The sequence below is a fragment of the Pteropus medius genome, unplaced genomic scaffold (genome assembly GCF_902729225.1).
Source record: "Pteropus medius unplaced genomic scaffold, Ma_sr-lr_union100, whole genome shotgun sequence".
Classification (NCBI taxonomy): Eukaryota; Metazoa; Chordata; class Mammalia; order Chiroptera; family Pteropodidae; genus Pteropus; species Pteropus medius.
This window is the reverse complement of record NW_024349801.1, coordinates 9,864,256-9,877,400: the sequence shown is the minus strand read 5'-3', so window position 1 is coordinate 9,877,400 and position 13,145 is coordinate 9,864,256. Positions and strand designations below refer to the sequence as shown.

Genomic DNA, 13,145 nt, shown 5'->3' with positions numbered 1-13,145 from the left:
GGCTAGCTCACTTGTTCATTCATGCATGCATTCACTCATTCATTCTTTTCCTAAAGTAAAATTATTTATCATATACGTTTCCATCTCTGTTGGAGGTCCTGGGTCACATTTTCTGCAAAGCCACTCTGCCTCCTGCAGAAGCAAGGCCTCCATTAGGAGGACATTCTGTAGGTATGCACCTTGCTGTGGATCGACTGTAACACAGACCCTAGAGTTCCTGCAGGGAATACAGTAAAAGTCCTTTCTAGGCAGAGAAAAATGATACCATTTATCTAGATCTCATTAATCTGCAGTAATTTTGACAGGCTTTTCTGAAGTTGAACTTTTTTATTTATTAAAGTGCTTTACACATATTAGTTGTTATTATTATCGAAGCCATAGTTATTCGTGATAAAAATTAGCAAAGCTTTGTTCATTATCCTCATCACAGAGGTAATAAGTGCTTCTCTTTTCTCTTGTCTTCCAGCAATTCTTTGAGTCTGAGTGTATATTTATCTTACAACATAATTCTGGTATTTAGTACATGCTGAGGCTTTGATTTCTTGTTTTCAAATGCATGTCTTTAGAAACAGAATATGTATAGCTGTTTTATGGCATGAATTTGGGCTGAAACGATGAGAAATTTAGATGCCACTTCCAGCTAAGGTTAAACCAGCACCCATCAAGAGAGAGTCTGGTGGTCTCTAACCCAGCAAAACAGAAATAGAAGCAACTTCTCAGCCACCACCATCTTTAAAATCCATCTATCTTAAATTTTTTAATGAAAAACAAAAACAAAAAAGCTTGAGCAGGCTTCCCCCCACCAAGTTATATGCAAAATGCGTAATTAAGTGCTGGTGTAACCATTTTCATTCTAAACTCTGAAAATAGAGTTAAATGGTTTTTAAGGCTTTTGATTTTGGTTTTTAGATGGTAAATCTTAAAAAATAAATATTTTGCCAAAATCTAATATATACAACAGATATGAGCAAAGGACATTGTTCTAAGTGAGAAGCTTCAACCCTGCCAACATCTGTTCATTTGGACTCTTCTCCACCCTGCAGAGACCCCCAAGACTTCAATGAAACTCAATCTGAAAAATCATTATGTAAGTGCAATTGTGCTTTCTTTGTCTGAAATTCACTATAACAGCATTTTTCAAAATACAGTTCCTGAGTCACTTAGGAGATTACAACCAACTGAATTAGACTTTCCAGGGGTGCAGGCCAGGAATCTGCATTTGCATCAAGCATCCCAGATGATCGTTCTCAACCCTAAACTCTGAGAACCATTGAATAGTAGAGTTTCTTATTCCAAATCTTTCCATTATAACAATAATACATATACATTCAAAACATTTACAAATAATAGGGAGGGGAAAAAAAATCTCTTTTACTTTTACCACCCTAACCTAAAACTTTTAGGACTTCGAAGGAAGTATTTCCTTTCAGTCTTTTCTCCCTCTTACATAAATTTTATTTCAAATATAATTTTAGTCACCATTGTGTCATGATTGTTTACATGTGTTAAATATGTTCTCTTCGTAACAACTCTGTGGCATAGATACTATTATATCCATTTTGCAGATAAGGAAATTGAGGCAAAAGGTTACATGCAGTTTACATCCACTTGGAGTATCTGCTTCTTTGCTTTACAACTGTATCAAAAGATAAATATTAAATTTTTTTTCATGATCATATTTTTCTTGTTGCTTTGGCCTGGAAATGGCAGACTTTAATTTAGTTAACTTCAGCTCTAATGTTGGTTTAAATGCAGAGTTCCCAATTTTTAACATTATAAATAAGATATTCATTGAATTTTTTTTTTCTTTCTATAGGTAAAACTATTTTCTTGAAAATGTCTCTTAAAGATTGAATTTTTTGGTCAAAAGATTGAGCCACTGATATATCGCTGAGATTTCTGAGAGTCCCACCAACATATATGGAGTATAACTTTACGAAAAGTACATTATGAAGCATATCCCAACTTCACGATAGGGAACAAATTGTCACATTTTAGTGAAATGTGTGTGTTATTTATAGCTACACACAGTATCTTGTTTGCTCCCTTTACAGAAATCTAAGTAAAAGATTCACTTTTTCCTAGTAACTGGATGACTCGATTTCTTGCAAGCTAGTGGGCCTTCTTGGAAACTCAGAAATGCAGCCCTTTCATCTTCATTCACAGAGGATTAGTTCTCACCCTTTTCCTGCATCAGAATTCCACAAAGCTATTGTGAATCTATGGAAGACTCAAGAGGACATCTTTTGCAGGGAATCAAAATAATGCCACTGGTTCATTCTCTGTCCAGGCCAGTCCCCTGTGTCCAAGAGCTCTTTAAGCTAATAACTACAGTGGGCTCTGGCTTCTGGGCCCAAGCCTGCCCGTGCCTCTCAGTCACAATGATCCTGTCTTTGCCCATGATTAGTTTGGCACCATGGAAAGAGCACAGATTTAGAGTTAGACAACTTAGATGGAATGCCTGGTTTCACCACTTATTTGTTATGTAACTGAGGTCAAATTGTTTATAACTTCTTGCTTCAATTTCCTGACCAGCTGAATGGGCACAATAATTCCTATCACACAGGACTGTTATGAAGATCAAATTATTTAACATACGTAAATAACAACAGCAACAATAACAGCTAACATGGATTAGAAGCTTATCATGGGCCAGGGTCGGTGTTTATCACTTTACACAACACATATCGTCCAGTGTCATCCTCATTTTTATCGTAAGAGACAGGTGATATTATTAGTTCCAATTTGCAGATGAGGCTTAAAAAGGTGAGCTGTTAGATTGACCTATATGAAATTGCCATTTCTGTGGGTAAAAAAAAATAAAATAGTCAACTGTCATCAATTTCATATGGTTCAACCTAATAATTTGCCTAAGTCTCATAGAGAAAGGGTGGCAAAACCAGGATTGTAACCCAGTGCTGTCCAATACCTAGACCTGTGCTTCTCTTTGTTAAACTGAACTCTGAGAGTACTTGGCACTATGCCTTACAGAAATCAAACTTAAAACTGATTTGTTTCTTTTGTTTTCTTTTTGCCCACCCTTGCCCACCATTAAAATATGCCAAAGTTGTAAGATCAAACAGGGCCCTGCATTTTAGCAAACATTAGAATTCTGAATTTCAACACGAAACAGGGTATCTAGAGCAAACACAATGGAGAAAATTGCCGTGGCCAGTCCCTACAATGTGTGGACTGGAAAAACAGACGCAGGCACGCAGACCTGATTTGAATGGTATTTCTGAGTGGAAGCTAAGTAGGAGCTGAAATGGCCTTTTAAAATACAGAACATAAGGATGCAATTCACAGCGATGGTCTAAACTATAAACATGCAGCTGTGGGGTTTGTGAGGCTCAGTGCTTACATACCGACAGCATGCAAATTGTCAAGTACTTAAAGTTCCATTGTTGCTGGAAGGGCCTCACCCAGTGTCCTTAAATGGTCCCATTTTTTTTTTTTTTAAACCACAGGATTCATATCTCTTATAGCATATAATGAAATATCAACAAGAATAGCATATTAAGGAATAATAGATAATGATGTTCCTAAACTCTTTTATTATTTGTTCGTAGGGTTCTTTAAAATGTTTCCAAAGTTGAAGTTTGTACTGTCCTGAACACCTGCGAGGAAGCCCTGTGCAAGGAATGTTCACAAATGTTCTTGAGCCCTTCTTACAAACCGCTTTCACAGGTTCTTGGTGACACAGGATTGTCTCCCAGCACCTGCTTCCTCTCTTATCCTGTAAATGGTTTCCACCTTTCCACCCTGTGGCCACCTTGGAGGTACCACTTTTATCTGGCCTCACTCTTCTATATTCTTGATCAATCCATGGTTTAGCACCTGCCCACAAGCCCAGCCAAGAAAATCCTCCTCTCCAGAGAATTCGAGTAGGGACGTTTCCGTCCCTCTCCGTTGGTGGAAGGTCTGAGAAATAAACCATAGGAGCTGTCAACTTTGGGATTCCCCGCGGTGTGGAGAGAGGGTACCACAGGTGTTCAGACAAGTAGACTCCTGGCTCCAGTATTCCCCCAGATCTTGCTGCCTCCTTGACCTTGGTTATTCAACTCCTCCTTGATCCCAAAGATGAAAAACTTCCCCTTCGTTCAGTTTGGGCTCTTGTCACTTACAAACTAACCATCGGGGTACGGTTTGCTCCTGGGTGTCCGTTCATGGCTTCGGAATCACTTTCTAATTCTCATGGCTCCGGAAGGGAAATGCATATGTGGTGAGTGCCGCCATGGTGTGTGCTGAGATGGGTGGACATGGCGGTGGCAGGACAGCGAGAGTTGGGAGGGGAGTCCCGTGAGCGCAGACCAACATTTCTTCCTCCAGGCTCCCTCTGCACACTGTCCAGAGCTCCGTTTTTAACCTCAACTGTGCAATATTATGTACATCCATTAACTAACTCACATAGGAGACTCTGAATGACTTGGAAGATAGGATTTGCCCTCTCCAAAAGGAAATGCCCAGCATTTAGCGCAGTTCCTGGCCATAAGGAAAAATTTTATAAGCATCTGTTGGATTAAACTGAATTTGTTGAAAGTATTTAAAAGGCTCGATGGATGAAGAGGGATTGAACAATTTATAGCCCAGTCAAACACATTTGTGATGATGCCAGGCCCATCTTGTAGAATCAAACCAGAATAGGCCATGTCATCCAACATGGAAAACTTAATTTCTGCTTCAACCATGTCTCCTAAACCTCTGCCACTAAGCAACTTCTTGAGTAAGTTGCTTAACCTCTCTTGGCCTTCGTTTCCTCAAAGGATTAAAATGAGCCTGGTCTCTAAGATTTATTGTCAGTATTAAATGATATGGTACATATAAAGTGCTTAAGCCCAATGTCAGCGCATAGTAGGTACTCAATAAATATTCTTCCATTATTTTCTTCTCCCAACCAGAGATCAGAGAAGCTTAGCCTTAGAGTTAATTTTTCCCCAAAATTTGATGAACAAATCAGTGAAGATGCTCACATATGCTACATTTGACGTTCATCAGTCAATGCAGGCTAACTGCTGTAACAAAGTCTCAATTTGTGCCTTAACGTAATACAAGACTAGTTGTTGCTCATATGATGTCCAGTGTAAATGCTGTGAGGCTTTCTTCCAAGCAGAAATGGACATGGGCTCCTTCTGTTTTCTATCTCCACCATCTTTGTTTGGGCCCTCATGGTCATAGCAAAAGTAGAAGAGAAAGAAGAAATGACAGTGATACTTAAGCACCTCAACCCAGAAGTTACTCACATCATTTCTGATCACCACACAGTGACCAGAACTAGTTATATGGTGCAACTTAAACACAAGGGGGCTAAGAAATGTACACCCTGATTGTGAAGCAATGTCCTAGCAATCCCTTACTCTATAGAAAGAAGAGCCTGGATCCTTGGGAATCTACTAGCCATCTCTGGCATAGGAGAGCAATTGTGACCTTTTTTTAAAAAACAAAATAGTTTAGAGTATTGGTGGTCAGAAAGCCATCAATCGTAATGATATATTACTTTTTGGGGGGGCGGCCACAAAATATTATTTGGTCATGCGAAACATTTGTGATTATGAGCCTATAAATATAGACAAGTCCTGTAGGGTGTGTCTGATTGAGTAGTCATTTAGCGATTGTCCTCTAGCACACATTACTTAGACTCCACACCATGAGACCCTCCTTACGCAGCATAACCCAACCAACTTCCACTTGTCAGTCTAGGTAATTGTTTCATGCCAATCCAATTGTCGCCTCTCTTTTTTTCCCTTTGAGCTGCATGAGAAAATATGACAGAAGTGTCACCTATCTATCAAATCATCCATCCATCCATTTACATATCCAACCTTTCATCCATCTATTCATCCATTCATCCATCCATTCATCCATCCATCCATCCATCCATCCATCTGTTCATCCATGTATCCATATACTACTCACCCATCCCAGCTGTTTTATCCCTGTGACTCTTAAATTCAAGCTTCCTCCTTCTAGGTAGTTTGCCCTTCCCCATGCTGCATTCTTGAACCATATGGTTCCCATTATTCCTACTTCCTCTTGTCACCTAGTGCTTAGTTTTTGCCTTTAGTCATTTGAATTTTCCTTATTCAGCCTTGACCTCTTGTTCAGTTACTTTTCCACCACCCTTCACTTACCTTGCTTCCTTATTTTGTGGCATTTCATACATTTAATGATAGTAAATATAATTCCAACACATTTCTTGATGTTTAACACAGTCTTTGCAACAGGGAACTAGATAACTATTTTGCAAACACGACAAATTCTGCAAGTGCATATTCTTGGGATGAGGGTGTGGGGAATGGACACAAACGTGATTACAACATATGTCTCTTTGGGCATAGCTTGCCTTATTGCATGAATACAGAAAATTTGGTAGGCTGAAAATGAGCTAATAGAGATCCTCAAGCTGTTCCTTCCAACCCCCAGGGATGTTGATTAAGTTAATTTTTGTTTTTTATTTACTTCACAAATATTTGTTGAGTATTTATTCTTCAGCATACCAGGGATTATTTTAGGCACTGAGGCTGCAGCAGGGTAAAAACAAACAAACAAACAAACAAACAAACAGAAAAACCATTGCCCTCATGGATTCTATTGGTTACAACTAATAGAAATCTCTTGAACTAACTTAAGAAAAAACGAAATTGGGGAGGGGCAAGAAAGGAGGGTATGAGGATCTATCAGGATATAGCAGAGTCTCAGGGAATCCCACAGAGACACAGCCAGGTCTCAAGAGGGGGGGCGCCATGAATAGGGACAGCATAAGAAACCCACACAGGACTCCCTTTCTCTGTCTCTCACCTTCGCTTTTCTCTGTACATCTGTTTTATTAATATCTCTTTTACCACTAACCAGCTTTTTCTACTGTACACATAGCAGAAGTGCAGGAAATTGCACACTATAGATATAACTATACCTAAAACCAAATTGCTTAACACTGAATCCTAATTCCAAATTCCAGGGAAAGAGATTCTGATGGGGTTAACCTGGACCAGGTTTCAACCTTTGGTCCAATCATCAGTATCCGGGATCAGGGTCCTGTTGAACAATCATGGCTTGCATTTTAAGAGAAAGGGGGCTTTTTGGATTGGGTAGATATCACAAAAGATAGCATCACCAACTCTCTTTAAGATAACTTATTTTGCAAGTGAACTCTTCCAGTATAGTTATATACTGATAAAAAAGATTTTTGCAACTGCAGATACATGCACACAGAAACACATAGACTCACACAGGATTTTCTTTATTTCTCACTCATAGTTTTGAGCACAACTATTACAGCATTGTCTATGGCCATGCTACCCTAAACACACCCGATCCCATCTGATCTCGGAAGCTAAGCAGGGTCAGGCCTGGTTAGTCCTTGGATGGGAGACCACCTAGGAAGACCAGGTGCTATAGGCGTAAAAACAAACAAACAAACAAAAAAACTATTATAGAATTTTGGGGGTGTGGTTCCCAGGTTCATGTGTGGGGATAAGAAAGTTTAGGCCCAGTGGAGGACTCACTGGGACTAGCCTACTTCTCCCACCTCTAAGTCGATTATCATCATCGAGTCACCTGTTTCCGACAGTCATTTTCATGATGTGGTGTACTGAGACACACCCTGGATTTTGCTGTCAAACTTTCCCAGCTCTGCTATTTGCTATCTATCACCAGAGCCCTGGACAAGAATTTTAATCTCTCTGAGCTTTTAGTTTTTTCATTGGTCAAGGCTTTTCTCGCTGCATTACATTTGAATGGGACCTGTATCAGTGGCTTAAGATTCGTTGCTATTCCCAAGGTGAGGAAGAGCCCAAAGATCAACCTGCAAGAATTTGGACCATGCCAAGTACAGACTACGTGAAGGCTTTGCATGCATTAGTGGTGGGGGCTCCCGCTCTCACGCTAGCTTCTCTCTTCTGGCTGCCTCTGGTCTATGGCAGAAGCCTTGCCATGCTTGAGTGACAAAGCAGATTGCTTCCTCCCACTTCTGTAGCTGCTTAGGACCCCTTTCTCTATCCTAGTTTCACTCTGATTGGCAAGTTCACTCAGAGTGAAACCTTAGCAAAACCTCAAGGTTTGGCTTAACTGCAAAGGGGTGGTTGATATCAGATTCATACCCCAGAACCAAAAGACCACTCGTGAGAAATTCTGTAAGCACGGGAGACTGTGGTTTATGTCAAAATCAGCCTGTTGGAATGAAGCCATTTAATGCCAGGTGGAAATACAGCATCATCGACTAGAACCTTCAGGCCCTGGAACCTCTTAACTCATCACCAGCTAGTGGGCTAAGCACTGGGGAGGTCGTGACCAATCCCGTTCCCAGACAATCATCTGAAACAAGACTAAGCTTACATCAAAAACAATATTTAAGTATGTCATCTCAGGAGAAAGGAGGCAGAGATAGAAAAGTCAGGACTCAAGAGTCAGATGGGCTGTTGTTTCAGACTGAGTTCTGCTTCTTACTACCTGGAGACTCCAGTTGATCCCCAGAGCCTGAATCTCCTTATTTGTAAAAAGGGGATAATACCAACTGCATGAATTTGTTAGGAAAATTAAATCCGGGGAGGGCCATGACATCGCCCTGAACAGGGCTGGAGAAGCAGGTGCTCAGAAATGGCTCTTTTTCTGGCCATTTTATAGATCTATAGAGAGGTCAAAAGTAGCCCAAGGAGCTGCGGCCAGTCGTCTTCGCAAGCTGCGTCACTGCGATTTATGTAACGGTTGTCATGAGCCGTAGCAAACTGGAACAGCCCCAGTCTTTGGCTTCTGCCGTAACTATGGGCCTGGGCTATCTCAGATCCACAGGTTAATCTTTGAGAGTTCTGCCAGAGCGTGTGGACTCCTCTGCAGTCAATACGACAAGTGCAGAATTGTTCATAAGATGCAGACTTTTGAGAAGGCAGGTGTGGGATTGGGGGGCAGGGGAGGGGACTGCGGGGGCGGCAAGGGGACTGGTAGTTATGAGCTTTTTCTTCGTGCTTTCAGCTTTATACCTTATCCTTGCAACTGAGGCTTCCAGAGGTTAGTGAAATGCCCAGCGTGGCACTCGTGGTAGGTGGCAGGTGTGCATAATAAGTTCAAGAGGGGCTCCTTTGGGGAGACCTGGGATACAGGAAGACAACTCTTAAATTTTGAAATCTCTAGGAGAGAGTCATATGAGTGCCTCCCTAAACTCCTACCGAAGATAGGCCACTAGAATGCGGGCCTATTGTTTTTGGCGTTTTCTTCTCTGTTATGAGTTTGGACAAGATAACGAGTGAAGCACGTGACACGTGTTAGGCACTCAGTAGTCTGGATCCCTGCGTGAAGCATTACAGCTAGTCTCAAACACTGAGATTTCCCTCCCTGAGGGCACGGGCTAAGGATGCGGTTCCTTGCTTCCCTTGACAATAGGCCTTGCCCTGCGATTTGCTTTGGCCAAAGAAATAAATGGGAGTGAAAGTGCCGTGGTTCACTCCCAGCCAGAGCATTCACCCTGACTCCTTCCCATGCTTTAGCGACGTTCTGATGGAGGCTTTGTCCTTCCAGGGCCCTGAGTGATCACTGTCACTCAGAACTTTCCTGCTGAGCATGTGAGGGAGTCAGGAACAAACCTCTGTTGTGTTACATCACTAATATTTTGGAGTTATTTGTTATTGCAGCAGAATCTAACCTATCTTGCCCAGTACAAACCCTTTCTTTCTCACAAAACTTCATACCTATGTTGTTTTATTCGTCGGCGTATGCGTGCTGTGACTTAGACCTCCTTACTTTGGTATTATAAGCTCTAATGCATGATAAGACAATTAGGTTTCAAGTGAAACAAAGACAATTACATGGCGCAAAGGGAATATACTGCTAGAGTAAACCATTACTAACACCTGGCCCTAAATTTGCTCAAAGTTTTAACTAAGGCACAAAGAAAGCTGTGTGGAGATCTTCTCTAACTCCTGGGCAACTTTTATATATTTGTATGGAAAGAGCTTTTGCCAGATGGTTAAAATGTTCATGCTTCTATTTTGTTTTAATGCAAACTGACATTTCTTCATCTTCCTGCAGTGGGTTTCTTTTATGAGGTCGCGCTTTGCATTTTCATAGAAAGAATTTCTAACTCCCCATCAAGAGCCCACCCTGTAGTTTCTGTGGGAGCTGGATTGGTTAACCACTCGCTTCAGTTTTAAGGCGCCACAGGCAGAACCAGACCATCATGAACTTCTTGATTTATGCTGTGGTGGAGTCTGAGAAGCCAGAGAGAAACAGGAAGGAACTTTTATAGGAGCCCCATGGAGAGCTGGGCCGCAGGACTGGGGTCCTCTTGGTGTTCAGGAGGCCAGCTTGAAGAAAGCTATACATATTTGCAAATGGTATTCTAGTTCCTTGTAAAGAGCCTGGAATGGACACTGAGTCCCCATGTTAGGAGCTTTGCATATAGAAGTATAAATCTAAATGTAGATAATACATAAAGATCTATAAATAATAGCAGAAATAGATAAAAATAATAAGCGATACTAAAAATAAAATAAATAATTCAAAAAATAAATAGTGCCACCAGTTTATAATAAGCAATTTGTAAATATTATCTCTTTTGATCCTCACCATAACCCCATGACTTAAGGTTTGCTGCCTTTTATGCAAAGAGGAAAGAAGTCTACTTTAAGCGATAGAAAATCAAAAATGCTTTCACTTAATCATTTAGCTCTTTATTTGGCTCATATGTCCGTATGTAAATATATCTGGATGTACACGTTTGAGAACAAAAGCACGGAAGTGCCCTCTCTTTCTGAGCTCCCCTTGGGAGCTATGTCTGTTCTCTGCTCTTTCAAAACCACAGTCTGCAGGTCTCTGTGATTTTCCCAGTGACCAGCACCAGCACACCACTGTCTGGGTCATTATGGTGACTGCAGTGGCTAAGGAAGTGATATGAGGTTGAGGCAAGCCTTATTACTTGGTGTACAAATGATGCTTTTGGCTGGTCTGGAAGGTTCCCCTTGGGCAGGCTGCTGAGCTTTGGGGAAAAGTTCTTAGCTCCCCAGCTTGTGGCCACGGGCTCGGGTTGTGTGTTTCTCTCCTTTGCTGCCTCACCACATAGAAATCTAACTCTCTAAAGCAGAAATTCCATTGGAAATGTAGTTTTATCTCCAATTGAATGCTCTAGTCAAGCATTGGTAGGTAAAAATGATCCAAAAAGAATTTTTAAATTTTGATTACAAAGTGATAGCACCTTTATAATAACTGTTTACACTTAGAAAATGTATTATAGTCTACATTTTATTACTTAATAATTATAGATACCCAATAGAAGGGACTCAGAAGTATCAGCATATTGTCAGTAAGAAAATAAACAAACTAATATCCTATATTGTGACTATTCTCAACATTCTTTGAAATGATCACATTGCCGCTTACCTTTGTGAATGTGAAAATCCCAGCACTAAGCAGTTGCTCAATAAATGTTAGCACCCTTCTCCGAAAAAGTAAGGCAGCTTTCCACTCTTCGAATTGTTTTTGCAAACTCCAAAAGTAGATAGCAAAATGCAAGTTTTAGGTTTTTTATTACAAATTACTGTTGATATTATTTTCATCTGATCAGAATACAAAGGTCAAATTTGTGCAAGGAAATGTGAGTTTAGAGATATGAAGGAATGTCATCTGCTGGTCTGGTTCTTGACCTGTTCTGAGAATATGGAGCCCAAATTTACCTAAGTGAACTTATTGAAACTTGTGGCAAAATAGGACATGTCGTCGGTACTATCCAAATTCTAAACTAATGACTTTGACTCTCCCCTGAGCCTGATGTTAGATAAGGGTGTAGATAAGGAGTTTCTGTGACCTGTAACAGAAGTCATCTCTCTCCACTGCATACTCCAGAGCACACAGAAGCCCCATGCCTGAAAGCGAGGATGATGAGAGAGCCAGCCACCAAGGCCCTCCAGTGGACACTGGATGGGTAGGAAAGGAGAGGGAGTGGCACTTTGGAGTTGAGAGAGCAGGTGTCCTGGTGAGGTGTGAATTCATGAGCTTTACAGAATAGTCTGGGGAAATTCCATGAATACGCCCTTCAGCTGAGTCTTCAGAAATGACACAGGCTGGTTATTCTTTCTCCCAGTCAGAAGCGTATGAAGCATGTAAACATTTGGAATGTTCTCAGAAAAGCTTGCTTCTTCTTATGCCCAGAGGAATTGGGCGGGAAGGAGATTAAATGGACAGGAGAGAAGAAGGCCACTCATATCATAGAGCTTGTCTCAGCAAACATCACTGTGCTTGACAGATGGACTAGATGCTTTGTAGGCAGCTCTCAATTTTCAGAGCCCATTGGGCCAGGCCTGGAATACAAGTTTAAGATTCCTCATCTCACCCCTGTGCTGGAAGAACAAGCTTGGGGAAAGAGTTAGACAAGAGGCAGAAAGCCAGAACAAAACTCCTTGCTTAACAGGAAGCTCTGAGTAATGGGGATTCGACTCCATGTTGGGTAAAGAGAAGAATTACCTGCAGCTGATTGTTGGCCCATGGCAAGGCCCTCTGGTCCTTGGGTTTGTGGTCCCGCTGAAAGGGGACAGTTAAATTATTTACACCAGCACTTTCTCTGGAATTTGGCAATTTCTCTGCTCTCTCGGTTGCAAGGAAATCACTCAAGTCCCCTCACATAATGTGCGTGGGGACTAAGCGATGCTGAACAGCCATGCCTTGGAAAGGACAGGAAGTGGCAGGATATTCTGGACCCAAGGAGACCTAGGGACTCTGAGCAGGAGGTGTTCATGAATCTTTAGTCCAAGCCTCCCCCACAATGCATCCCAGCTCTCTCTGGCTTCTCTCCTCCATTCTAGCTGCTTCCCCTTACTTACCACTTCTGCTTGCTCTTAAGTTGGACTTTTCCAACCAATCTTGGCCTCTTTGCCCCTTCTCTACAGTATGACCTCACCCGGTTACTATTGACTTCCAGGTTTCTGAAAGAGAAAAATCTGATAGGATCAGCGCATCTTCCCCTGCCGTGCTGTTGGTCAGGCTGTGCACTAGCTGAGCACAATCCCAGTGTCCACCTCCAAGCAGCCTAGACTTGTAATCCCAAGCAGAGCCCATGGATGGGACACTTTAAGGTTAAAAGGATTCAGGGCAATGCATTGCTTTGGATGTTCTCTCCAGCATAGTGTTGCAAAACCACTGCTGCTAGAGTTGCTGCCATGGGCTTC

At 41.5% G+C, this 13,145-nt stretch overlaps 1 protein-coding gene and 1 non-coding gene across 5 annotated transcripts in view; both read left to right on the top strand.

The window, feature by feature from the left end:
• The window catches only part of WWOX (WW domain containing oxidoreductase), a 932,057-nt gene that overhangs the window by 774,709 nt on the left and 144,203 nt on the right, over positions 1–13,145 (top strand). The window lies entirely within an intron of this gene.
• Positions 7,280–7,398, top strand: LOC120581130 (5S ribosomal RNA). Its single transcript, XR_005647161.1, has one exon. It is a non-coding gene; the product is annotated as a 5S ribosomal RNA (ribosomal RNA).